At 50.1% G+C, this 26,602-nt stretch overlaps 1 protein-coding gene across 1 annotated transcript in view; it reads right to left on the minus strand.

Annotated features, from left to right (window-relative positions):
* The window catches only part of TIMP2 (TIMP metallopeptidase inhibitor 2), a 166,735-nt gene that overhangs the window by 24,112 nt on the left and 116,021 nt on the right, over positions 1 to 26,602 (minus strand). The gene's annotated exons all lie outside the window — the stretch shown is intronic.

The raw sequence follows: 26,602 nt of genomic DNA on the forward strand, positions 1-26,602 counted from the left end.
AGACATTTAAGGGCCTTAGGAAATGTGTTACAGGTGCTAGGCATTACAGGGCCTCACATAAGGCTCCCCTTATGTAATTGCATGTGCTGTCTTTCACCTTTGCCTCATTAATGGAATTCACATTACTTTACAATGTCATGCCCCTGTTAACTGCTGTTTTGTAATAGTTCAGAATGTGTCTGCATGGCTTCTCTACAGTATTGATATGCAAGATCAGATACAAATTCTCAAATGTGTGAAGTGGTGTCTCTAAAGGAGGGGCTGGTAGCAGATGGGGCTTGCAAGGTGTATTTGTCCCTGCCCCTTTTGTGCACTATCACCACAGCTGCTGAATGTACCAAGAGGTAACACAGAAAAATACATCTGCAATTTGTCCAACCACCTTTCTTTGCAAAGCAGTGTTGTTTGCTTAAATGTTAAATCTGGCTTTGGATGTACGATTCTAAATCTAAATACACAATACAGATATATATATGTATTGAAAAAACAAAGATTAAATTGGCGTTAAAGTTGGTTGAAAATGTCGGTGCCAACAAGACATTTTAAACTAAACAAAACACTGAAATTCTTCAGTTATAGTTATCTTTTGTAAATATAACTCATGCCCTAGGGTAACTATAACTCGTGCCCCCACAGGCAGTCAACCTCCTGCCGAGGCCCAAGGCCAGAGAAGGGGGGAGTCACATAGCCTCCTCCCCAAGCCACTATAGGCCTCTGGGACCCCATTCCCCGGAACATTTTGTTTTTAAAAAGGAGAGGGCTTGCACATGCCCCCCCTAGCCTTCAGTGGCCCCAGTACCTTCTCCCATGGGGTCTTCTTTAATAAAGGGGAGGGTATATTATTTTGTGTTATTAGGGGAGGGTGGTGTGCAAATCACCATACGGGAGTCCGAATGAGCCTTGTGGGCCCCATCCCTCCGAGCCATACTTTATAAGGGAGGGTGAGGTATACCAGCCCTTTTCCTGCCTTAGGAGACCACAAAACCCCATTCGCCGGAGCCAAATGCATTAATATTAGGGGAGGAGGGCAAGAGTTATAGTTACCTTAGGGCATGGTTATAGTTACTTGAAATAACTATAACTGGTGATTTTCTGGGGTTTTTACAGTTTAAAATGTTACGTTGTTACTGAGCGTTTCACCTAACTATAATGTTACATTAACCTTTGGGTTTTTCTATGAATTTCTATGTTTTTTTTAACGTAAAGTAATATCTCGTAACCATACATAATGGCAACACCTCATCACCCACGGCCAGGCCCTGCAGCCAACCTGTTGCAGGCAGCCAAATCCCCCTCCACACCTAACACCTTATATATAAAACATATACTTTATCTTTCTCCAAAAAATACCAATAATTGTAATCAAATGAATTTTTCAATAATGACTTACAAATATTTAATACATTTCTATTATAGTACATGTCTTGTGACTTTTTCTTTTTACCTAGATTTCATTATTACATTTTAGGGTGAATGGTGTGAAAATGAAAAGTCTTAAAAAAAATACATATATGTCTTAGTCTTCCTTTCAAGATTCTACATGCAAAAATTGCAGTGTCAAAAATAACAACATAAAAACCTTGTACGTCTGTAGAGCAAATGTTCTAGCCTGAAGAATGCTTTAAAAAAATATGGCAAGTTCTCCTGGTGGCATGGTTTCAATGACTCAGGAGACTTACAAATTATTGCAGAACTCCCTACAGCCCCCACCACAATATTAAAACAGATGTCTCTGCTCCTTCTAGAAACATTTCCAAAAAACAAAATATATGGAAATAGCCCTCTCAAAGCATTATGGAGCTCCCCTTGAAGGAGCAGTAAATAATAAACGAGCGGTTTTGGCCATTTGTTATTCACTTTTTGGGCTGGTCTTTATATTTTTCTGGGTGTATTGGTCCCACCCAGGACACCTACTATTTTTTAAAGAAGTCTCAGGGGGATTCCTAGGGCACCCGCGGTCCCGCCAGCTTCCTGCAAGCAGTCCTATGGGAGCTGGTGTTTTTTTTTTTAATTGACAGAGTGCCCTGGTGCCCACCCGGGGCATACCAGGCCATGATTCTTTTAGCAGGCTGTGGAGGGAGCCCCAAAGGTCCTGTCGGCTACCTGCAAGTTTGCCTATGGAGTGGGATTTTTTTTATCCACGGGCTGCACTGGTATCCACCCAGGGCACCCCACATCATTATAATTCTTAGGGCCTGCAGGGGAGCCCCAGGGCTCCTGGAGCTTTACTGGCTTCCCTGCTTTCAACCATTGTGAATGCAGCTGGAGCCAGCATTGCTCCAACCCCACAGGAGCAGGGTTTTGTGCTCCTGTAGGTCAGGAGCAATTCAAAGCATTTCCCTGTCTGAGAGCGCAGGCAGGGAAATGTTTTCTTCTCTCAAGGGCTGCTCTTGCCTGATGGGAGAACATTTGCACTTTTCCTGCCTGCACTCGTTGGCAGGGAATTAGACAGTGTCCTGGGGGTTGGGGACCCCGGGACACCACCACTGAACTGACTTCGGGGGATGGGGTCCCCAGGCTCTCTCTTGGTTCGGGGAGGGAAGTTGTGCTTTGTGTTTTATTAAACTATTAAACTTTTTAGATACAGGGAGGTGAGCTGCACACACTCTCCCCTTAATTTGTTACACAGCCCCTGGGAATGGGGTCCCTGGGGCCCCTCCTGGCTTGAGGAGAGGAGCTGCAAGGCCCCCCTTCCTCTTTAATAACATGTCAGCCCCAAGCGATGGGGTACCCAGGGCCTCTTGGAAGCTTGAGGAGGAATAGCATGCACCCACTCACCCTAAAATATGCCCTGCTCCTCCCAACCCCGGACCCTGGCCCACCCAGGGGATGTTTTTCTATGAAAGGTGTGGGCTCATGCTTTTTAAAAAAACATATTTTGCCTTGGATCCTCAGTGAATTTGTGGCAACATTTAAAAAAAAATGTTTTTGGTCCCAGGCCTAGGTGGTCAGGGTATCCCTGACCCTGAACCTATGTCTGGTTGATGTAGTGGCAGCCAATCAGATTTCAAGATGAAATCTGCCAGCTCTAAGGATCCTCCACTGCAAGATATATACAATTTTATTTAAACTTAATTGTTCCCAAACTACTAAACATATTTACACCAAAACACAAAAAGCGCTCTTTCTGGACAATATCTTCCTTTCTGCCACATCTGGTGTAAATCCATTAAGTGGTTTGGGCTGTAGCTGAGTCTAAAGTTCCTATGAAAAAATTTAATGGGGGAAACATTTTTTGGGAACCCCTTTTCTGGGTCCCTGCCTGATGGATCACCCCGAAACTTCCCATGTGCAAGCTAGTAAAAAATTAGCACCTTTTTGGAAAGTTTTGTGAATATCTGTCAAATGGCGCTAACGTTATTAGCAACACAAAACAGGCATTTCTGATGGAAACACGATGGAAACTACCCTTCCCATAGCAAAAAAGAACCCAGGCATAGAAGACATATTGGGCCTGATTACAACTTTGGAGGAGGTGTTAATCCGTGTCAAATGTGACGGATATACCACCAGCCGTATTACGAGTTCCATAGGATATAATGGACTCGTAATACGGCTGGTGGTATATCCGTCACTTTACCGTCACTTTTGGGACGGATTAACACCTCCTCCAAAGTTGTAATCAGGCCCATTGTGCTATTCAAATAAAAGTGATTTAAAAAGCAAACCAATTAATGTTCACTGTAATTCGTGTGCACGTTCCACATGTTGGCTTATGAAATCCAAATTTCTAAGCAGAGACAACATATACAAATTAATCATACATTGATTATACACGTACGTTTCAAATATATACACACACTCGGAGACTAGACACACAAGTACAGTTTTTGCTACAGATGCTGGCACATTTTGCAAACATGCAGTGCTCTGGTATAATGCAAAATAATTCACCCACTCTTTAGAATGTAATGAGGGTCCCCTCATTACATTGACCATGGCTCATTGGGAGCATCTTGCTTATGGGGCCCTATCCGCTGCCCAGGCTGCAGGGGGGTCTGTGATATGCTTCTGCGTCCCTTCTCACACACAGGAAGTTTTTGGCTAAGGACTGAGAACCTGACTGTTTTTTTCTGGCTGCTGGCTCTGAAGTACATGCCAAACCGTCTGCAAAATGCTACCAGAAAGAAATCATGAACGTGAGCTGTGCATGTATACATGGTGTGATTTTTTTCCAACGTTTTTTTTTTTTTTTTTTTGCAGGAGGTGTTTCAGAATTAAAAGGCGTCCTTACTAAGGTTTGAAAATATGAAATCCTAGAATGATGCTGTCCTCCTTTTGCGTTTCTGGGAATTAATTCTATATCGGTTAAACAGATGTCCCAATCCTGCATGGAAATTAAAATAAGGCAGTACAGAAATTAAGGGCCTCATTCTGAGGCCGGCGGCGGCGGTCGCCGCCCGCCTGGCGGGAACCGCCATATGGCCGCTCCGCGGTCGAAAGACCGCGGAGGCCATTCTGGCTTTCCCGCTGGGCTGGCGGGCGACCGCCAGAAGGCCGCCCGCCAGCCCAGCGGGAAACCCCTTCCCACGAGGAAGCCGGCTCCGAATGGAGCCGGCGGAGTGGGAAGGTGCGACGGGTGCAGTTGCACCCGTCGCGAATTTCAGTGTCTGCTAAGCAGACACTGAAATTCTTTGTGGGGCCCTCTTACGGGGGCCCCTGCAGTGCCCATGCCATTGGCATGGGCACTGCAGGGGACCCCAGGGGCCCCACGACACCCCATACTGCCATCCTGTTCCTGGCGGGCGAACCACCAGGAACAGGATGGCGGTATGGGGTGTCGGAATCCCCATGGCGGCGCAGCAAGCTGCGCCGCCATGGAGGATTCCTGAGGGCAGCGGAAAACCGGCGGGAGACCGCCGGTTTTCCCTTTCTGACCGCGGCCAAACCGCCGCGGTCAGAATGCCCTTGAGAGCACCGCCAGCCTGTTGGCGGTGCTCTCGTGGTCGTTGACCCTGGCGGTCAATGACCGCCAGGGTCAGAATGACCCCCTAAATGTATGTATAGAGGTAGGTAACATGCTGCCTTTGTCTCAAGGGCAGTAGTATAATATCAGAAGGGTATATCTGGACAAGATAGAAGCATATCTTATCAGATCACATGGTCTTGTTGAAACATTGTGAGTGAGTGAGGCTGATGGTTAGATCTCTTTCAAAACGCCTTTCAGTTTCTCTGAGGTTGACTGTCAGGGAAGCTGGCCAACAGAGACAAACCGTATTAACACAATACCCCTTCATTTTGAAAGACAGAGGGGGTATGCGGTCAGACCAGCCAAAAGAGAGGGTGCATGAACACTAAGGGCCTTATTAAGAGGCTGGTGGTCCTAGGACTGCCAGTCTCACGGTGGTGATTGGACCACCACATTACAACCATGGCAAGTGGACCCCTCAGGAGACCGCCGTTCCCACCAGGAACATTGTTCCAGACGGGTTGACGGTGGTCAGAGTTGTAACAAGCCAGGGCGGCGCTGAACTTCAGTGGCTCCTGGCTGATTACAACCCTACTTCCAGCCAGCCTTTTCATAGTGGGGACCCCACCATAAAAAGGCTGTTGGAAAGCCAGTGCCAGGGTCCATAGGGGGGCCTCTCCACTGCCCATTAATAGGCAGTGCAGGGGCCCCCTTGCCCAGCACCATCTGAATGCCCACTGGGTGCTGGCAGGCCCCCTCTGTGCTAAGTATAGGATTTGGCTCTCTTAAGGAAGCTAAGTCCTATATTGTAGCACTGTTCCTGCTGGACTGACTGGTGGGAACTCTCTATTACAATGTTCCCGCTGGTCAGCCCGGCGGGAAGATTGTAATAGGGTGGGGGGGCACCACTGGTATGACGGTGGCGTTCTCCCCACGGCATTGGCGATTGGCTGGTCTGCCAGTGTCGTGATGATGCCCTAGATCTTTTACCATTCAAAGAGAGAGGCAGAACTAATACACTGGCACTTAAAGGCAATGCTATTGAGGTTGGACTATTAATTTCTTAAGTGTTAAGATCGAAACATACCAGAGTCTTATCAGGTACATAGATATCTTGACAATAATGGACGCTGCTGATTTTTGTAAAAGGTCTATCTGACGAGAGTTTATCGGCAGGCTGCTTTGTTTGAGCTTTTCAATGGCTTCCTAGGCCACAACTTGTACTAAGTCAATGGTCGTAGAAAAGTAGGATCACATTTTTTTTCTGTGGTTTGAGAGTGTGTAAGAAATGGAATGTGTAACGAATGGACCACTCAGGAAGTAATTAAGGCTCTTCTCGTAAAATGAACCTGACTGTTCGGCTCTTAGACCGGTCTCTACTCTATGTGCTAACAATGTTTGTCTACGATAAAAGTTCTGTTTCGATGTTTTAGACAGTTGCTGTTAGATGCACATTGAAAATCACAGTCTAAGGAAAGTCGTTCACAATTATTATTTTCATGTCAGTTCATTCCCTTGTGTCCTTACACGGTGGCTGAATGTTTTCTCTGTAATATAAGAAAAGCAGTCAAGAAATATGCGCCAATCGTACTAACTAGATGGGCCCTCTTTAAAAATAACTTTTCGAGCTACTTGAACGTTTTTTGCCATAATAAATATCTGAACCAACCAACCTAAAAATGCAGATGCGCAATGCAGAAGATTAAAAAAAATATATATTTTATTATTTTACAACAATTAACTGAGAACTAAAAGAAGTGGACTCAAGATACACACTAGTCATTAAAGTAGGTATCTCATAACACTACTAAACCCCCAAGCGTCAAGGTTAAGTATGGACGCTCCTAATCTCCTACAGTTAATCCATGTAAGCACCTCGGCAACCATCATATATAATCTACACATATATGAATCCATCAATTTATAGGGCTCCTTTTTTCTAGGCCGTAAATCCTTACCTAGTACTGGGCAAGTTGGAATACTCCAGGGCTCACTCTCATCCTAGGCCATCATACTCTATCCGTTGTGACCATGGTGGTCATTATGACCCTGGCGGTATTACAACCGCAGGGCCAAAACGACGGGAGCACCGCCAAGAGGCTGGCGGTGCCTCCCAACGTATTTTGACCACGGCGGTAGAGCCGTGGTCGCACCGCCGGGGCAGGCGGTTTTCCGCCACAATGGCCCCGGCGGATGTAATCCGCCAGGGCAGCGCTGCTTGCAGCGCTGCCCAGGGGATTACGAGTCCCCGACCGCCAGCCTTTTTCTGGCGGTCTGAACCGCCAGGAAAAGGCTACAGCAGACAGGGAAAAGCGCGACGGGTGTAACTGCACCCGTCGCACGGCCGCAACACCGCCGGCTCTATTTGGAGCCGGCTCCTATGTTGCGGGCGTGATCCCCGCTGTGCCGGCAGGCGGAAACCAGGTTTCCGCCCGCCGGCCCAGTGGGGATCTCCAAATGGCCGTGGCGGGGGTGCGGCCGCATTGGCGGCCGCATGGTGGTCAGATCTTGGTGGGCGGCTGATGCCACCCGCCAAGGTCATAATGACCCCCTATGTCTTTAGATATTTGTGGGTGCACCCTGAACCACCACATAGCAGTCCTCTTAGCCTTGCGTCACCAGTCCTCGTGCCATTATTTTGTTGTTGATATCTGTGGGCTACTCCATTTTCATGCTATATGTTTCTTAGCCACTGCATAGCCAAGGCTCACAAGTAATTGTTGACACCACATGCCGTCTTGGTTTTCCCTTACTCACCTAATGTTTTACCGGCCTCAAATCTCAGTTTAGTTTTCTATTTCTTCTTCAACCCGTTTCCAAAACTGCGGTATTTCTGCACAAGACTAGAACATTTGTATAAAATAAGCCTGCTTCTCACACAGTCTAGGCTGGTATCATTTATGTGATTAAACTTCAATAAATACATTCTTACATGATAGGTTGTATGGAGAATTTTTAAGGTTCGTTAGGATTGACACCAGTTGCAGGTATGCCAATGCCTAAGCCCAAGTTGCTTCATCTAATTTCCCAATATTCCTTCCCCACCTCCATTTCCGACCTAGTATTTGTTTGGACTTTTTATTCAGGGTAGATAGGGCCCCTTTGCCCATTTTAGAATCCAGTATCCTCCCTGCCAGTGTGGGAATTGTTCCTGTAGGGCCTCTCATGCTCTGTCTTTTCCTTGGACAGTGCTTCTCATAGTTGCTTCAAACAGTTTGGCAACCCACAAGTAGAACAGAAATTAAATAAATGTACAACAGATATTCATTTCATTTCAATTCTGCTTGTAGTTTGCCAAATCATTTAATGGTAGTCGATTCCCATACAACAACAAATTGAGAGAGATTTCTATAAGGTCCCATGTACAAAATCACACTACAGCATTCATGTTCTGCAAGCCTCCTACCTAACCAGGGTCGTGGTTTTCCTGTGTGCATGTGCTTTTCTCATATAATAATTACTATGTGTGTCGAAACAGAAGAGTTAGGGAAATCGTGTTTCGTTCTAAAGAAATATGAATGAAATATTGCCTCAGCCAACATTTGTTGCTGTCTTTGATATATATTATGAGAGGAGTATCAACAGTTACCTATTTTGAAAAGTGAAGAGGAACCAGCATGCACGCAGAGTAAGACATGCAGCGGAGGAGCTCCAGGTCCTGGGGGCGATAAAATGGCGTCCTCTGCCACACCGGACCCGGGAGCTGCATTTGCCCAGCAGAAAGGAGCTGAGGAGGATGAGGTGGACCTGCTCCTGGGGGGGGAGCACCCAAGAAGCTGGTGGACCGAGGAAACGCCATGACCGGGCCTAGCTGGAGCCACCATTTTGGCAGGTAGAGCGGTGGGCGTCTGATCGGCAGGTCTGGGAGCGGGGGGCTGCAGCCCCTGAGCGAGTGGGTCCAGGGAAGCCAGTGGACGGGCTTGCCGAGCTGCGGGGCCTGGCCTTCGTGGATCTGTCGCTCCCCCGCATGTCAATCAGTGGTCTACAGGGCCTGCGCTTGGGACAGCTGGGCCTGGGGCCTGCTACGTACAGCATGGACTTGGGGGCTGAGAGTCAGGACGCCAGAGCAATGGAGATGGCTGCCAGCTGGAGCTGCAATGTGCCACGAAAAAAGGGGCCGGCTGGAGATGCGGCATGAGGGCCCTAAGGTGAGCAGAGAGTGGGGGAGACACGGAGGGGGGCCCCAACGGAGGACTGTGGGTCCAGTGAAGCCTGGGCAGATTCAGGGCCCCCCGGAGGACCTCATACAAGGCGGGGTGCAGGGCAGCTGGACAGTGGTGTGGCCCAGCAGCGCCTAAGAAAGGTGGGACAGACGGACCAGCGAGCGGAATGCCAAAGGTGAGGAGCTGGGCGGTGGTACCCATATTGGAGGGATCTCTCCCTCTTCTCTGCCCAATCTGCCTGTTAGGAGTGTGGCCTGCAGTGCTGGGGTGCAGTGAGGACAGGGATACACATGCACCGGCAGGGAGCGCCTAACTTGGACACAGCAAAGGGGAGTTCCCTGGGTATCATTGCAACATGCCATGCACTAAGGCTCCCAGGGACACCCCCATTACCGCCATGTGGACCAAGTCCCCGGGAATCACCACGGAAGCCAAAAGCATGCCCCAGCGCGTGTTGGAGGCGGTGCGACTCCCCTCCTGTAACACAGGACTATATGGACCACTTCCTCCAAGAAATACGGAAAGATGTTACATCCCTCAAAATGACCTCAAATTCTGCATCCGAGAAATCTAGAAAGAGGTGACTGAGGTTAGTGAGAGGGTGGACAACGTTGAGCTCACTGTAGATGCGTGACCAGAAAATCAAGAAATGCTTTGGAGGCGCATGGCGACATTGGAAGAGCAGCACATTGAGCTCCAACTCAAGCAGGAAGATTTAGAGAACAGAAGCTGCCGAAATAATGTCAAAATACGGTGGGTGCCCAGGGGTGAGGAAGGAACAGACATTATGACCTACACAGCGGCCCTCTTGTGTGCGGTTGCGGGGATCCCTTGCGGCCACTGCCGTTACCTGACAGAGCCTATCAGGTGGCAACAGTACCAGGGTGCACCAATGCCTCACCGGATGTCCTTACTAGAAAAAGGCCATTATCCAGGCGGCGCGACAGAGCACTGGCCTAGAGTACCAGGGACACAGAACTTAAATATATCAAGACCTTGCCATCACCACTTTAAGGAGATGCAAAGACTTCAAGGCAGTAATTGACAAGCTACAAACATTAAATGTCAAATATCAATGGGGTCATCCTTTTGCCCTAATCTTTAAATGGGAAGGTAAGAGACGTGCACTCCGCTCTCTTGTTGAGGCGAAATGGCTGCTGGGTCTCCCCATATCAGAGGAAGCCGGGACCTTTTCCCAGTGCGAGAGCTCCACCAGTGATCTCCAGTGATGGACCACAGTGGGGAGGAGTCACCCAGACAGGAGCTGGGTGGCGATGTCCTCACAGTACACAAACAGAGAGACATTATACAGCACCTACGGAATATGAACAATCCAACTTCGCCTCCGCGGTCTGGCGTGGGCTCTGCTGAAGAGGACCGCCACTCTGATGCCTAGCAGTGGTCCACTCCTGGACAAGGCTATTTGCTGGTTGGTACTTACCTCCCTGGTGGGGCCAGCCCCCGATGGCCTCCCGGAGCATCCTCCGTACTCTTGAATGAGTGACATAACAGATCTATGTAGCGCTACTGCGCTGCCCCAGTCCTACTGGGGGGTGACACCTCCATGGAGATGCTTGTGACTCTACATGGCTCCCTAACAAGAATGGATACATAAGTTGGGCTCCGTTGGCCTAGGATTGTTTTTGAATGTTGTTCTTTTTGTTACTTTTCAGGTCTACACTAGTTTATTAGGATGTGGGGGAAGACACATGGTCCAAGGCAGGGGCAGAGGGAGGACTGTGGCCCCCAAATGGACAAGCCAGAACCCCGGAAGTAGGCACAGCAAACACCCACCCACTTCCAGATGAATAATTGGGGGGCATGAAACTATTATCTCCAAATATAAGGGGGCTCAACTCTCCAAACAAGTGTAGTCAGCTGTGGCGATATATTCTTCAAAATGACCCCGTTGTTGTTTTCCTCCAAGAGACGCATATATGCGGGATAGAGAGGCATAGGATGGCCCACCCAAAATACCCTGGGCGATATTGGGCATATATGGATACCAAGATGCTGGGAGTGGCCATATTTTGCAAAGCACGCCTTAGCCCACACATCACAAATGTTATCAGGGACAGGGAAGGACGATATGTGACCATACAACTACAGGAAGGTGAAGAACGCTTCCTAACATGGCTCTGGATGCCTACCTGCGCAGTGTACTGAAGTCCAAACTGGAGGGACTTGGTGGAGACATTATAGTAGCGAGGGACATGAATATGGTACGGGACCCTGATCTGGACCGACACACAATACACAGCAGGTGACAGGAGCCATGTCAGCCCAGGTAAAGCGGGACATACTAGATCTAGGTCTTACTGATGCCTGACGCTATCTGTACCCAGGCACACAAGACTACATCTTTTACTCCCACCTCCACACCACATACTCCCGCATAGACTACCTCTTCCTCTGCCATAAGCTCTTACAAGCCCTTGACACCATTGCAATCTCTGGTATATCCATTTCTAATCATGCACACATAGACGCGGTATGGTCTCCACCCAGCGAAGCCCAGGGAGGACCCCCCAGGTGGCGGCTCCCGACAAGGTTGCTGAGGAACACACTGGATGTAGCTGAAATCCGAAAGGGCATTAAGGACTACTTCACTCACAACACAGACCAAGCAATCTCTCTGCACACTCTATGAAGGACTTTATGGCTACTGTTCGGGGAGTGATATCGACAATAGCCGTTGCACGTGGCAGAGAGGAGAACATAGTAGAGCAAAATCTAATTTCTGATCTAAAAGTGTTGGAACAACAAGATAAAGTTCACCCTACATGCTGGAACAAACGGCAGTTGGCCATTCTGAGGTGCCAACTCTGTGCATACAGAATGAATAAGGCTGAGAGGACTCTCTTGGTGCTCAAACATCGGTATTACAAAGGGGGTAACAAGGTGGATACGCTACTGCCACAGGTTGCAACAGCACCATAAAGCACATATAGCTAAATTCCGGAAATTGGATGGATCTTGGGCAGCCACAGAAAGGGACAAACGGAACAAGCTCTGCACTTATTACCAGACCCTTTATGGTAGGGACACAACATCGCAGGAGCAGATCGATGTGTATCTGGGCGCCTGCGACTGGGCCCCACTGGAGCCCATACATACAGAGGCCTTGGAATCCTCTATCTCGGCAGAAGAGATTCAACAGGTGCTGCGAGTACTTCCCATAGGCAAGGCACTGGGGCTGGATGGCCTCCTGGTAACCTTCTATCAGCTGTTTCTTCCTGACATTGAGGTTCATCTGCTTAAGCTATACAATCCTTTTGGCGAGGACACGGGGCTCACCCCCACAATGGCAGGCACGGAGATCATGCTCATCCCTAAGCCAGATAAGGACCCTACCCAGTGTGCCTCCTAACTCCCCTTTGCACTGCTCAACACCAATGTTAAAATCTACACGAAGATACTAGCGATTAGACTGAGAAATATATGCCTGGCCTCATAGACCCTGACCAGGTGGCCTTCATTCAGCGCCGGCAGGGAGGGGACAACATCCACAGGGTGGCACATCTGATTGAGAAGGCCAATCGTCACACAACCCCTCATGCCTTCTCTTTCTGGATGCGGAAAAGGCATTTGATGGGGTTGACTGGAAGTTTCTCCGCTCTATTTTAGTGAGGGTGGGGTTGGGCCCGGGTATGGTCTCCAGAATGTTGGCATCCTATGTGTCCGCAAGGGCTACTATTCGAGTGAATAGAAGACTCACAGATCCCATCAATATTAGACATGGCACCCAGCAGGGGTGTCCCCTTTCGCTGCTCTTTTTTGCCCTAGCGGTGGAGCCTCTGGCCATTGTGATACGTGGCATCTGGCAGATTGAGGGGATACCCTTTAGGGGGCAAGAGCATAAAATCAACTTGTTCACTGATGACCTTCTCTTAACATTAACCCAGCTGGAGACTTCGATACCGGCGACTGTAGCCTGCCTAGCAGAATTTGCAGAGGTTTCCGGATTCAAAGTGAACCTCTCCAAATCACAGATCTTGAACATCACCATCCCAAAGTCAGATGTTCGGGAGCTGCAAGATCTGGCACCTTTTTTCGCTGGGCCCCAGGTAAGATAAAATATCTGGGGATTTATCTCACGCCCACGTTGGAAATGTGAACAAGCACGTACTGGCCGATGCTCAGGTTGGCGCTCCTTGAGGACCTCAGACGATGGAAGCCACTCCACATACATGTTTGGGACGCATAAACGTAGTGAAAATGAATGTGTTCCTAAGGGTGCTGTACCTGTTTCAATCTTTCCCTACGTTGAACCCCTGAGATGATATACTGAGGCTCCAGGGTGACCTGCAAGCCTTTATTTGCGGCAGGAGGGCTCCCTGCCTCTTCAACTCTCTCCTAATGCAGCCCTGGGATAGGGGTTGCCTGGGTTGACCAAACCTATTGAACTATTATGCAGCAGCACACCGACAATATGTCTTGGCATGGACGACAAGGGAGAGCAAGAGCCATTGGTTCCATATGGATAGGGCGGTGGCATGCCGCCCCTTGTGGGACCTAGCGTGGCTTCCCCGACACACTCGTCTCCACAGTGCGTATTTCGCAACCCAACTCAGATGGTCCTAATCGCGTGGGATAGGATGGCGGAATTGAGGGGCCTGACCACTTTCCCATCGCCCAACACGCCCCTGGCACGCAATCCCACGTTCCCCCCAGCTCTAGTTCCGCTCACCTTTGGGGCCTGGACAGACACAGAAAGTAGAACCCTACGCAACCTCTTTCAGGGCAATACCATAAAAACGTTCGAGCAATGTCAAAAGGACTATCAGCTTAGACATTGGCCCCTACACCCTTTAGTACATCGTGGTATAGCCCGCCCATACACTTCCTTTGAAATGCTCGTCAGGACATACAACGTATCCCAGGGGCTCATCTCCAACACCTATTGGGTTCTGCAACACTCTACACCTCAGCAAACTTATCACTGTCAGCTCGAGTGGGTTCTAGCCCCAACTGATGATATCCCTCCCAAACAATAGGAAAGATTATGGCAGGACATCCCTAAAACATACCGCTGACTCCCTCTCAGAGAAACTGCCTACAAGCTCATGTACCAAGGGTACTACACCACTGCACGACTGGCACTCATATACCCGGGCACCTCGGACTCCTGCTGGAGATGCGGCTTGGAGCAGGGTGACTTCTTTCCATATGGTGGAAATGTGTGCTGATCGCCATCTTTTGAAAGGAAGTACTAAGCCATATAAAAGATATAGTGGGGTTCCCCATGCCGGCCGTGGTTTATACTGTGATGTTGGGACTACGGCCCACCCAGCTGACAGCCATGTCCAACGCTGACTGGGCCCTTGCTAGCTACATGATACACACAGTCAGGCAACTAATAGCTATAGCATGGAAGCAAACAACATCACCCTCTCTGGCTTAGTGATTTACTCAACTATGGCAAGTCATGGCTCAAGTGCATCTCGCATAGTCTGTCCCTTACGGATGACAAATTCCAGGCTATATGGCAGCCCTTAATAAGCTATCTTACACGTACAGAGCACTCTTGCTTTAATCCGCCCCTGCTCAGAGCACTACAACTCTTCTAGTGACACCTCGCTGCCTTCCCATCTGACGCCACATAGGATAGACATGCCTATCATGACACATAGATATCAAATGGGAAATACACTACATGCTTAAAAGCATGTGATAACACCCTTATGGTACATGACCTGAACAATGTATTGTTGTTTCCTGTTGGTTTTTATGTTGAGCACTACTCCCTCTCCCCCATGTCCCTTTTTAGGCGCAAGCAATTTGGAGGATACCTAACATGATGTGCAACGATTTGCTTTTCAGTACATGAGAATACGTCACCCAAGGTTTAACATAAGCATACATTCCCCCCCCCGCGCCTTGGGACCCTACCGGGTGAGTAGTGCGCTTAAGACATTTTTTGATTGATTGATTGATACATAGATTGCTTGATGTGAAGTGCTGATTGTCCTCAGTGCACAGCTGTGTTTTTTTCTCTACCTGTTAAAACTTAATAAAATGATTCTACATGAAAAGTTAAGAGGGTGCTTTTGTGTTCAGATGATAGAGTTTTAGGGTTTATTGGTACTTTGAATGAATTTGTACATCTTTTTTTTTTTTTTTGGTCATGCAGTCTAGGTATATATGAATAGTAGTGATTGTTTACTCATTGTTTTGTAGACTTGTAAATTGTTTCTATATATTGTTACTAATACCTGTATTTATAAATAAATGTAAAAAATTCTGGATTACATATATCTCTTTAGACATGCTCAGTATTAAATATGTTTTGTGTGGCTGGGTTTTTTGCACTATGTTTGCCGTGTTGAGGCCTGAACAGAGAACACTTTTCCTCAAGATTGCTTTTTGTAAGATCAGCAACATTTAAATACATAGCCATGTGAAGAGAGTGGGACACAATACTCGAGTTGCCAAAGGTCCTTGGGGTCATAGACTGAATTCACTTGTCCACAGACAGCCAGTACAGCTGTGCCATAAGAGTTAACATTTGTGACCTTGTGGTGGTTCCAGCTGCCAGCCAGATAACTGCACTTTCACATTGTAGGAGGCTGGCCTGGTTTGTAGTGGGTACCTAAGATACTTACACCTTATACCAGGTCCAGCTATACCTTATTAGTGAAATGAAGGCAGTGTTCTAGCAGCTTAGGCTGTCTAGAGGTAGCTGTAGTAGAGCAGCCAAGGCTGAGCTAGGAGACATGCAAAGCTCCTGCAATACCACCATAGTTACACAGTACTTATACACATTAAAAGACAATACTCAGTGTTACCAAAAATAAAGGTACTTTATTTTAGTGACACAAGGCCAAACATATCTTAGAGGCAATACTCATTCTGGAGGTAAGTATTATACACAATATATACACTATCAACCAAACATCAGGTAAGTACATTGTCAGAAAACAGTGCAAACAGTGAAAAACACAAAAGATTGCAATAGGCCTAGGGGCAACACAAACCATATACTAAAATAGTAGAACGTGAATAGCAAAATCTCCCCTAGGCAAGTGTAGTGTGTAGAGGGGCACTAGGAGTGTAAGAAAACACCAAAATACCCCACCCTAGAGCCCAGGAAAACAGGACTAAAGTATAGGGATCTGGGGGTCTGAACACGAACTGAGGAGACAGAGGGGGCTCTCAGCACTTCAGAGTGCCCTCAGAAGACCAGGCAGCACCCACGGGAGTCCCACGAAATGAGGACAAAGGAGGTGCAAAGTGTGGACGTCGCAGCTGTTGCAATTGCTGGCTGGAGCTGAAGTTGCGCGTCACAGTAGCCTTCCTGGATAATTTGTTGCGGTTCCTGGAGCAGTCTGCTGTTGATCTGACGGTCAGAAGCTGAAGCAGAGGAGTTCTGGAGGAGTCTTGCAAACCGAATCTGAGGAAACACCCAGAGGAGAGACCCTAAATAGCCCTGAGAGGGGGATTGGCGACCTACCCAGGTATGCACTTATCAGGAGGGGTCTCTGACGTTACCTGCTGGCACTGGCCACTCCGAGGTCTCCAGAGGGTCCCCACACCTTGGAATCCAAGATGGCTAATGCCAGAAACACTCTGGAGGAGCTCTGGGCCCACTCCTGGGGTGGTGATGGACAGGAGAGTGGTCACTCCCCTTTCCTTTGCCCAGTTTCACACCAGAGCAGGGACTGGGGGTCCCTGAACCAGTGTAGACTGGATTATGCAAGGAAGGCACCGCCCATCAAAGCATTTCCAGAGGCTCTGGGAGGCTACCCCTCCCATGCCTGTAACACCTATTTCCAATGGGAGAGGGTGTAACACCCCTCTCCTAAAGGAAATGTATTGTTCTGCTTTCCTGGGATTGAGCTGCTCAATCCCCAGGAGGGCAGAATCCTGTCTGTGAGGTGGCAGCAGCTGGGGCTGCAGTTGAAATCTCAGAGAGCTGGTTTGGCAGTACTAGGGGTCCATGGTGGAGCTCCCAGTGTGCATGGAATTGCCCCCCCAATATCAGATTTGGACTGGGGGTTTAATTTCACAATCTTAGACACCTCACATGGCCATATTCAGAGTTATCATTGTGAAGCTACATATATGTATTGAGTCCCCACACTCATGAAGTCCAGGGAATTGGCCCTGGGCAACGTGGAGTCACCTTTGCTAGTGCAAGAGTGCCCTCACACACAGTAAAGTTGCACCTACTCTTCAGTAAATGGAGGTTAGACATATAGGTGACTTATAAGTTACTTTAGTGCAGTGAAAATGACTGTGAAATAGTGTGCACTATTTCACTCAGGCTGCAGTGGCAGTCCTGAAGAAAGGTTTGTATGTGCTCCTTTTGGGTGGCAAAGAAATGCTGCAGCCCATGAGGATCTCCTGGAACTCCAATGGCCTGGGTACCTAGGTACCATATACTAGGGACTTTTAAGGGGGGGTCCAGTGTGCCAATCATAATTGGAATATCACTAAACTATAGTGACACATTTGGTACACAGAGAGGGCAAAAGCACTGGAGTTCTGGTTAGCAGAACTTCAGTGACACAGTCAAGCATACTGACAACACACATAGGCCACAAACTATGAGCACTGGGGTCCTGGTTAGCAGGATCCCAGTGAGACAGTAAAAACACACTGACAAATAGATCTCAAACTATGAGCACTGTGGTCCTGACTAGCAGGATCCCAGTGAGACAGTAAAAACACACTGAAAAACACTGACCAACAGGCTACAAATGGGGGTAACTATGCTATAAAGAGGCTACGTTCTCACGTAACATCCCACCCCCAAACGAAGGACAATAAGGCTAGCCTTGGCCAGTTGAGACTTTATTGTCTAAGTGTGATAAGTGGAGAGTAGATCTGCAATAGAGTAGTTACTCCCTTAATCATCCACTATATGGTTACTTCCCTGTGGAGATTTTTTTACCTAGAAAACAGTGCAACTGTAGATTCTCAGATTCTCTATGTGTACAGTTTAAAGTGGGGCAGTGGGACTGTTCTACTGAGCCTATGTCAAGATAGGGTTGCTGTCCTAAGGATGAGAAAGCTAGACAGGGATGCTGTCTCAGTGAGGCCATAGCTGGGAAAAAGGTTTGTCCATTGGCTTAAAGAGAGAACAGGGTTGCTGTTTCTCTTTGGTTGGAGCAGGGCAGGGCTGCTGCCCTATAAGCTCCACACTAGGACAGGGTTGCCGCCCTGTGTGTTCAGAGGTAGTGCAGGGCTGCTGCTCTAAAGTTTCTCTGGGAGGGTTGGAGGGCTGCTCCAGATTTACTAAAACAGTGCAATTTTGCACCTCTGGTTTAGTAGTTCCATAGAGAGGCACTTTTACCTCTGAGAGTTCAGCTGTGGCAGCTGTGGGCTCCCTTGGCACAGGTTCCTCCCCTGGAGAGGTTTCTCCCACCACAGGAATGGTATTCTTAATGGTAGGGTGTGGAAGGGATACTTTGATGCTCTTTTTATTTGTTGGTTGAGAAGAATCCTGAGACTTAAGGCCTTTTGACCCTAGGGTAGGTCACTCCCCCGCCACCGCAGCTCCACCTGCCCAGGCCCCTGCCACTGGTCTGGTAAGTCCTAGGCTCCTCCTCTGTTCCGCTCCCGTCCGTCTCCATGTCTGTGCTTTTTCCCTTCTCTGTGCTCTTCTTCGCTCAGTTTTCTCCTCCTGCTGTGCTCTTCTTCGCTCCGCTTTCTCCTCCTGCTGTGCTGTTCTTCGCTCCGTCTTCTCCTTCTGCTGTGCTCTTCTTCGCTCCATTTTCTCCTCCTGCTGTGCTCTTCTTTGCTTCATTAACCTCTCCTGTTGTGCCTCATTCGCCCCGTTTTTCTTCACCTGCCGCGCTCTTTCGCACTCTGTTTTCTACACCTGTTGTGCTCTTCCGCGCTCCGCTTTCCTCTCCTGTTGTGCTATCTTCGCTTTCCCTCTTTCTCTCCTGCTGCACGCTATCTCTTTTTTCTATCTATTCTGTTGTCCTTTCCCGCCCGTTTTCCGCTCTCCGGACGCTCCCTGTCCCCCGCTCTCCCCCCTCCCGCCTTGCCGCTTTCCCGCCGCTGCCTCCAGTGCGGCCCCACTCCCATTCGCTACTCCTCCTCCCGCCTCCCAGCTGACCCCGCCTCCCCCCCCTTCCTTCTTATGGCGGCCGCTGTGTGCGGCAGAGACAGCGACCCTTGAACCTAGAGTAGGTCGCTCCCCCGCCACCGCAGCTCCACCTGCCCAGGCCCCTGCCACTGGTCTGGTAAGTCCTAGGCTCCTCCTCTGTTCCGCTCCCGTCCGTCTCCTTCTCTGTACTTTTTCCCTTCTCTGTGCTCTTCTTTGCTCCGTTTTCTCCTCCTGCTGCGCTCTTCTTCGCTCCGCTTTCTCCTCCTGCTGTGCTCTTCTTCGCTCCGTCTTTTCCTCCTGCTGTGCTCTTCTTCGCTCCGCTTTCTCCTCCTGCTGTGCTCTTCTTCGCTCCGTCTTTTCCTCCTGCTGTGCTCTTCTTCGCTCCATTTTCTCCTCCTGCTGTGCTCTTCTTCGCTTCATTAACCTCTCCGGTTGTGCCTCATTCGCCCCGTTTTTCTTCACCTGCTGCGCTCTTCCGCACTCCGTTTTCTACACCTGTTGTGCTCTTCCGTGCTCCGCTTTCCTCTCCTGTTGTGCTATCTTCGCTTTCCCTCTTTCTCTCCTGCTGCACTCTATCTCTTTTTTCTATCTATTCTGTTGTCCTTTCCCGCCCGTTTTCCACTCTCCGGACGCTCCCTGTCCCCCGCTCTCCTCCCTTCCCGCTTTCCTGCCGCTGCCTCCAGTGCGGCCCCGCCCCGCTCCCATTCGCTACTCCTCCTCCCAGCTGACCCCGCCTCCCCCCCTTACCTCTTATGGCACCCGCTGCACGGCAGAGACAGCGACCCTTGACCCTAGGGTAGGTCGCTCCCCCGCCACCGCAGCTCCACCTGCCCAGGCCCCTGCTACTGGTCTGGTAAGTCCTAGGCTCCCCCTCTGTTCCGCTCCCGTCCGTCTCCTCGTCTGTGCTTTTTCCCTTCTCTGTGCTCTTCTTCGCTCTGTTTTCTCCTCCTGCTGTGCTCTTCTTCGCTCCGCTTTCTCCTCCTGCTGTGCTCTTCTTCGCTCCGTCTTCTCCTCCTGCTGTGCTCTTCTTCGCTCCGTTTTCTCCTCCTCCTGTGCTCTTCTTCGCTTCATTAACCTCTCCTGTTGTGCCTCATTCGCCCCGTTTTTCTTCACCTGCCGCGCTCTTCCGCACTCTGTTTTCTACACCTGTTGTGCTCTTCCGCGCTCCGCTTTCCTCTCCTGTTGTGCTAGCTTTGCTTTCCCTCTTTCTCTCCTGCTGCACGCTATCTCTTTTTTCTATCTATTCTGTTGTCCTTTCCCACCCGTTTTCCGCCCTCCGGACGCTCCCTGTCCCCCACTCTCCCCCCTCCCGACTTCCCGCTTTCCTGCCGCTGCCTCCCGTGCAGTCCCCCCGCTCCCATTCGCTACCACTCCTCCCGCCTCCCAGCTGACCCCGACTCTCCCCCTTCCCGGGGCACACCAAAGGCAAGCCCGTCTGTGCCCGTCTGCGCCTGGACCGCGCCCAGCGCCAGAACCCCTGGCCCCCGGCGCTCCCTAAACCCCCAGCTTAGCTACGACGACGCCGCCTCCCTCCAATCACTCAACCCCGGACGAACTACCACCTGCTACCAAGCCAGCCCGAAACGCACCCATGGACCCTTCGCCTGTCATACTTGCAAGCTTAACTTCCACCGCAACCGCAATCCGTCCACCAGCCCACACTCCAACAACCACCTCAAGTGCATCCTCATCAACGCACGCTCCGTCCACAAGCATGCCATTGAACTATGGGACCTCTTGGACTCAACTTCACCAGACGTCGCCTTCATCACTGAGACCTGGATGAACGCCTCATCGGCCCCCGGCATCGCCCTAGCCATCCCTGACGGCTACAAGATCGCCAGGAAAGACCGCACCAACCAAATCGGAGGAGGAATCGCCATCATCCACAAGAGCTCCATCAACATCACTACCTCCATCAAAGACACCCTCCTCACCGCCGAACACATGCACTTCCAGATCCACACCGACCCCAGGACCACCCTCAGAGGAACTCTTGTCTACAGGCCCCCTGGCCCACGCGCCCATTTCAGCGAATCAATCACAGACTTCATCTCCCCGCACGCCCTAGCCTCGCCAGACTACATCCTCCTCGGGGACCTGAACTTCCACCTGGAGAAGAACAACGACACCAACACCACCACCCTGCTCGCCAACCTCGGACTCAAGCAACTGGTGAACACCCCCACCCACATCGCTGGACACACGCTCGACCCCATCTTCTCTGCCAGCGACTACGTATCCTTCAGCCACTCCTCCGAGATACACTGGACTGACCACAGATGTGTCCACTTCACCTTCAGACGCAAGACCCACCACCTTCGCACACAACCTATCACTCGCAGACCCTGGAACAAAATCTCCACAGAACAGCTACTCTCCACCCTCAACCACAACCAACCTGCCATCACTCCGACACCAACAACGCAGCCCTCTGCCTCACACGGTGGATCACCAACTGCACCAACAACCTCACCCCCCTCAAAAGCCACCCAAGACAGACCAACATCAGAAAACCTCCTTGGTTCACAGACGCCCTCAGAGAATCCAAGAAAACCTGCAGTACCCTCGAAAAAACCTGGCGCAAAGAACACACCGCAGAAAATATGTCAGCCCTCAAAATCGCCACCTGCGAACACCACCAGCTGATCCGCTCCACCAAAAGAGCATCCTTCAAAGAGAGACTGGACAAGAACACCCATAACAGCAACGAACTCTTCGTCATCGTCAGAGAGCTCTCCAATCCCAACGCCAGCTCAACTCCATCACGCCCTCACAAGAACTATGCAACTCCCTCGCTACCTTCTTCCATCGAAAGATCACCGACCTACACAACAGCTTCGGACCACAGATCCCGCCGATCACCACGGAACTCACAGCCCCAACCATCACCCTCAACGCCTGGAAACCCATCAGCACCGAAGAGACTAGAACCACCATGAACACTATCCACTCCGGCGCCCCCTCGGACCCGTGCCCACATCACATCTTCAACAAAGCCGACGCCATCATTGCCCCCTATCTCCAGAGCATCATCAACAGCTCGTTTACATCTGCCACCTTCCCCGAGAGCTGGAAACACGCAGAAGTCAACGCTCTCCTGAAAAAACCTACGTCAGACCCCAACGACCTGAAGAACTTCCGCCCCATCTCGCTCCTCCCATTCCCGGCCAAGGTCATCGAGAAGGCCGTCAACAAGCAACTGACCAACTTCCTCGAAGACAACAACCTGCTCCACCCCTCCCAGTCCGGCTTTCAAGCCAACCACAGCACGGAAACCGCCCTCATCGCAGTCACCGACGACATCCGAACCCTGCTGGACAACGGAGAAACAACCGCCCTCATCCTCCTTGACCTCTCAGCTGCCTTCGACACCGTCTGCCACCGCACCCTAATAACCCGCCTCCGCTCCATCGGTACACAAGGACAGGCCCTGGACTGGATCATCTCTTTCCTCTCGGACCCATACCAAAGAGTCTACCTCCCGCCCTTCCGCTCGGAACCCACCGAGTTCATCTGCGGCGTCCCACAAGGCTCCTCGCTCAGCCCTACGCTCTTCAATGTTTACATGAGCCCCCTTGCCGACATCGCTTGCAAACACAACATCAACATCCTCTCCTACACCGACGACACCCAGCTGATACTCTCCCTCACCAAAGACCCAGCCACCGCCAACCTACAGGATGGAATGAAAGACGTCGCAGAATGGATGAAGCTCAGCCGCCTGAGGCTGAACTCAGACAAGACGGAAGTCCTCCTCCTCGGAAACTCCCCGTCTGCCTGGGACGACTCTTGGTGGCCCACGGCCCTGGGCACCGCACCAAACCCTTCAGACCACGCACGCAACCTCGGATTCATCCTGGACCCCCTTCTCACCATGACCAAGCAAGTCAACGCCGTCTCGTCCTCTTGCTTCCACACACTTCGCATGCTCCGAAAGATCTTCCGCTGGATCCCCGCCGACACCAGAAAAAACGCGACCCACGCCCTCGCACAAGTCGCCTGGACTACGGAAAAACCCTATACGCAGGAACCACCGCAAAACTTCAGAAACGTCTTCAGCGCATACAAAACGCTTCTGCACGCGTCATCCTCGAAGCACCCCGCCACAGCCACATCTTCACCCACCTGAAACACCTGCACTGGCTACCCGTCAACAAAAGGATCACCTTCAGGCTCCTCACCCACGCACATAAAGCCCTCCACAACAAAGGCCCTGAATACCTCAACAGTCGCCTCGCCTTCTACACGCCCACCTGTCAACTTCGCTCCACCAACCTCGCCCTCGCCGCCGTCCCTCGCATCCGCCGAACCAACGCTGGAGGGAAATCCTTCTCCTACCTGGCAGCCAAGACGTGGAGCTCCCTCCCTGCCCACCTCAGGACCACCCAGGACCACCTCGCCTTCAGGAAGCTCCTCAAGACTTGGCTCTTTGAGCAGCAGTGACCCCCCCCTAGCGCCTTGAGACCCTCACGGGTGAGTAGCGCGCTCTATAAATACCATGATTTGATTGATTCTTTCTCTTCTTAGCATTTTCATTTCACCTGAAATGAGAGAAAGCAATTCCTCAGGGATACCCAGCATGGATGCATGGGTCCTAAACTCTCCCTAAGCCCAACCTGAGGCATCTAGGTCATTACCTAAGAGACAGTCTACATGTAAGCTAGGTGATATCACCACCTGCTTTGGGCCAGTAACTCCACCCTAACTAAGTTGCAAAACAGCTAAGGGGGGAGACGGAGTGGACTTGCTGACATAAGTAACCTGGTACTTCTGTCCAAGAGGTGTTGTGCAGGTGACACCAAGTTTTCAGTCATCAAAGTGATACTGGCACCTGTGTCCCTGTAGGCCGGGGCCTCAACACCATTTATTAGAATTGAGTGCTTGTACTTGTCCATGTTAAGGGTACAAGCAGCCAAGGTGGCAAGGCCAGTGCCACCAGGTGTGACAGAAACTGTCTTGGGGTCGCTACACATACCCCAGTTTCTATGATGAACCCAAAAGTGAACCCAACTACACCCTTTGTTTGACTATTGACAGTAGTCCCACCACTATTACCACTACTGCTAGGGGCACTATGATGTATTAGTGGTGGTAGGCTCAGGGGCTTTACCTGGGCAGGACTTATCCCCTAGCCTATGGCCTTTACCTCTGCACACATAGCACCAGGGCTTTTTATTGTGTGTAGAGTGAGAAGACGAGGACGATGATTTATCCCCACCCCCAGGGGAGTGTTGTGGACCTGAAGAATGATCTTTGTGCTTACTTTCATCCACTTGCTTATCCTGAGACTTTTCACCATCTTTATTCCTTTCTTTGTCACTCACTGGATGAGCTTTTCTGCTCACCCTTGTTCTGACCTGTTTGTCTGCTTTCTTTCCCAATTCTTGGGGAGAGGTCAGATCTGAGTCCACAAGATACTGGTGTAACAAGTCAGACACACAACTATTCAATATATGCTCTATCAAAATCAGATTATATAGGCCCTGGTAATCCGACATTTTACTGCCATGCAACCAACCCTCTAAAGCTTTCATAGAACAGTGCACAAAGTCAACCTAATCTTGTGAAGATTCTTTCTTGGTTTCCCTGAACGTAATTCTGTATTGCTCTGTGGTGAGCCCAAAATCATCAATGAGTGCATTATTTAAAATGTTGCAGTTGTCTGCATCGTCCTCCCTAACAGTGAGGAGTCTGTCCCTCCCTTTGAAGGACAACCAAAGTATAGCAACCCACTGCTTTTGAGGGATGCTTTGAACCTTACAGGCCCTCTCAGGTACAGCAAACCACTTTTGAATATCATCCCCCACCTTGTATGGGGAACAATTTTGTGTAAGTTTCTGGAGCTAATGTTGTCCTCCCTGACCTCATTACTGTAGGAAAGTACCATCTTGCCTGGCATGTTACCCCCATTTTTCACTGTATATATGTTGTTTTAGTTGTATGTGTCACTGGGACCCTGGTAACCCAGGGCCCCAGTGCTCATAAGTGTGCCTGAATGTGTTACCTGTGTAGTGACTAACTGTCTCACTGAGGCTCTGCTAACCAGAACCTCAGTGGTTATGCTCTCTCATTTCTTTCCAAATTGTCACTAACAAGCTAGTGACCATTTTTACCAATTTACATTGGCTTACTGGAACACCCTTATAATTCCCTAGTATATGGTACTGAGGTACCCAGGGTATTGGGGTTCCAGGAGATCCCTATGGGCTGCAGCATTTCTTTTGCCACCCATAGGGAGCTCTGACAATTCTTACACAGGCCTGCCACTGCAGCCTGAGTGAAATAACGTCCACGTTATTTCACAGCCATTTTACACTGCACTTAAGTAAATTATAAGTCACCTATATGTCTAACCTTTACCTGGTAAAGGTTAGGTGCAAAGTTACTTAGTGTGAGGGCACCCTGGCACTAGCCACGGTGCCCCCACATTGTTCAGAGCCAATTCCCTGAACTTTGTGAGTGCGGGGACACCATTACACGCGTGCACTACATATAGGTCACTACCTATATGTAGCTTCACAATGGTAACTCCGAATATGGCCATGTAACATGTCTATGATCATGGAATTGCCCCCTCTATGCCATCCTGGCATAGTTGGCACAATCCCATGATCCCAGTGGTCTGTAGCACAGACCCTGGTACTGCCAAACTGCCCTTCCTGGGGTTTCACTGCAGCTGCTGCTGCTGCCAACCCCTCAGACAGGCATCTGCCCTCCTGGGGTCCAGCCAGGCCTGGCCCAGGATGGCAGAACAAAGGACTTCCTCTGAGAGAGGGTGTTACACCCTCTCCCTTTGGAAAATGGTGTGAAGGCAGGGGAGGAGTAGCCTCCCCCAGCCTCTGGAAATGCTTTGTTGGGCACAGATGTGCCCAATTCTGCATAAGCCAGTCTACACCGGTTCAGGGGACCCCTTAGCCCTGCTCTGGCGCAAAACTGGACAAAGGAAAGGGGAGTGACCACTCCCCTGACCTGCACCTCCCCTGGGAGGTGTCCAGAGCTCCTCCAGTGTGCTCCAGACCTCTGCCATCTTGGAAACAGAGGTGCTGCTGGCACACTGGACTGCTCTGAGTGGCCAGTGCCACCAGGTGACGTCAGAGACTCCTGCTGATAGGCTCCTTCAGGTGTTAGTAGCCTTTCCTCTCTCCTAGGTAGCCAAACCCTCTTTTCTGGCTATTTAGGGTCTCTGTCTCTGGGGAAACTTTAGATAACGAATGCATGAGCTCAGCCGAGTTCCTCTGCATCTCTCTCTTCACCTTCTGATAAGGAATCGACCGCTGACCGCGCTGGAAGCCTGCAAACCTGCAACATAGTAGCAAAGACGACTACTGCAACTCTGTAACGCTGATCCTGCCGCCTTCTCGACTGTTTTCCTGCTTGTGCATGCTGTGGGGGTAGCCTGCCTCCTCTCTGCACCAGAAGCTCCGAAGAAATCTCCCGTGGGTCGACGGAATCTTCCCCCTGCAACCG

Source organism: Pleurodeles waltl, chromosome 7 (assembly GCF_031143425.1).
Source record: "Pleurodeles waltl isolate 20211129_DDA chromosome 7, aPleWal1.hap1.20221129, whole genome shotgun sequence".
In the NCBI taxonomy this organism is placed as follows: Eukaryota; Metazoa; Chordata; class Amphibia; order Caudata; family Salamandridae; genus Pleurodeles; species Pleurodeles waltl.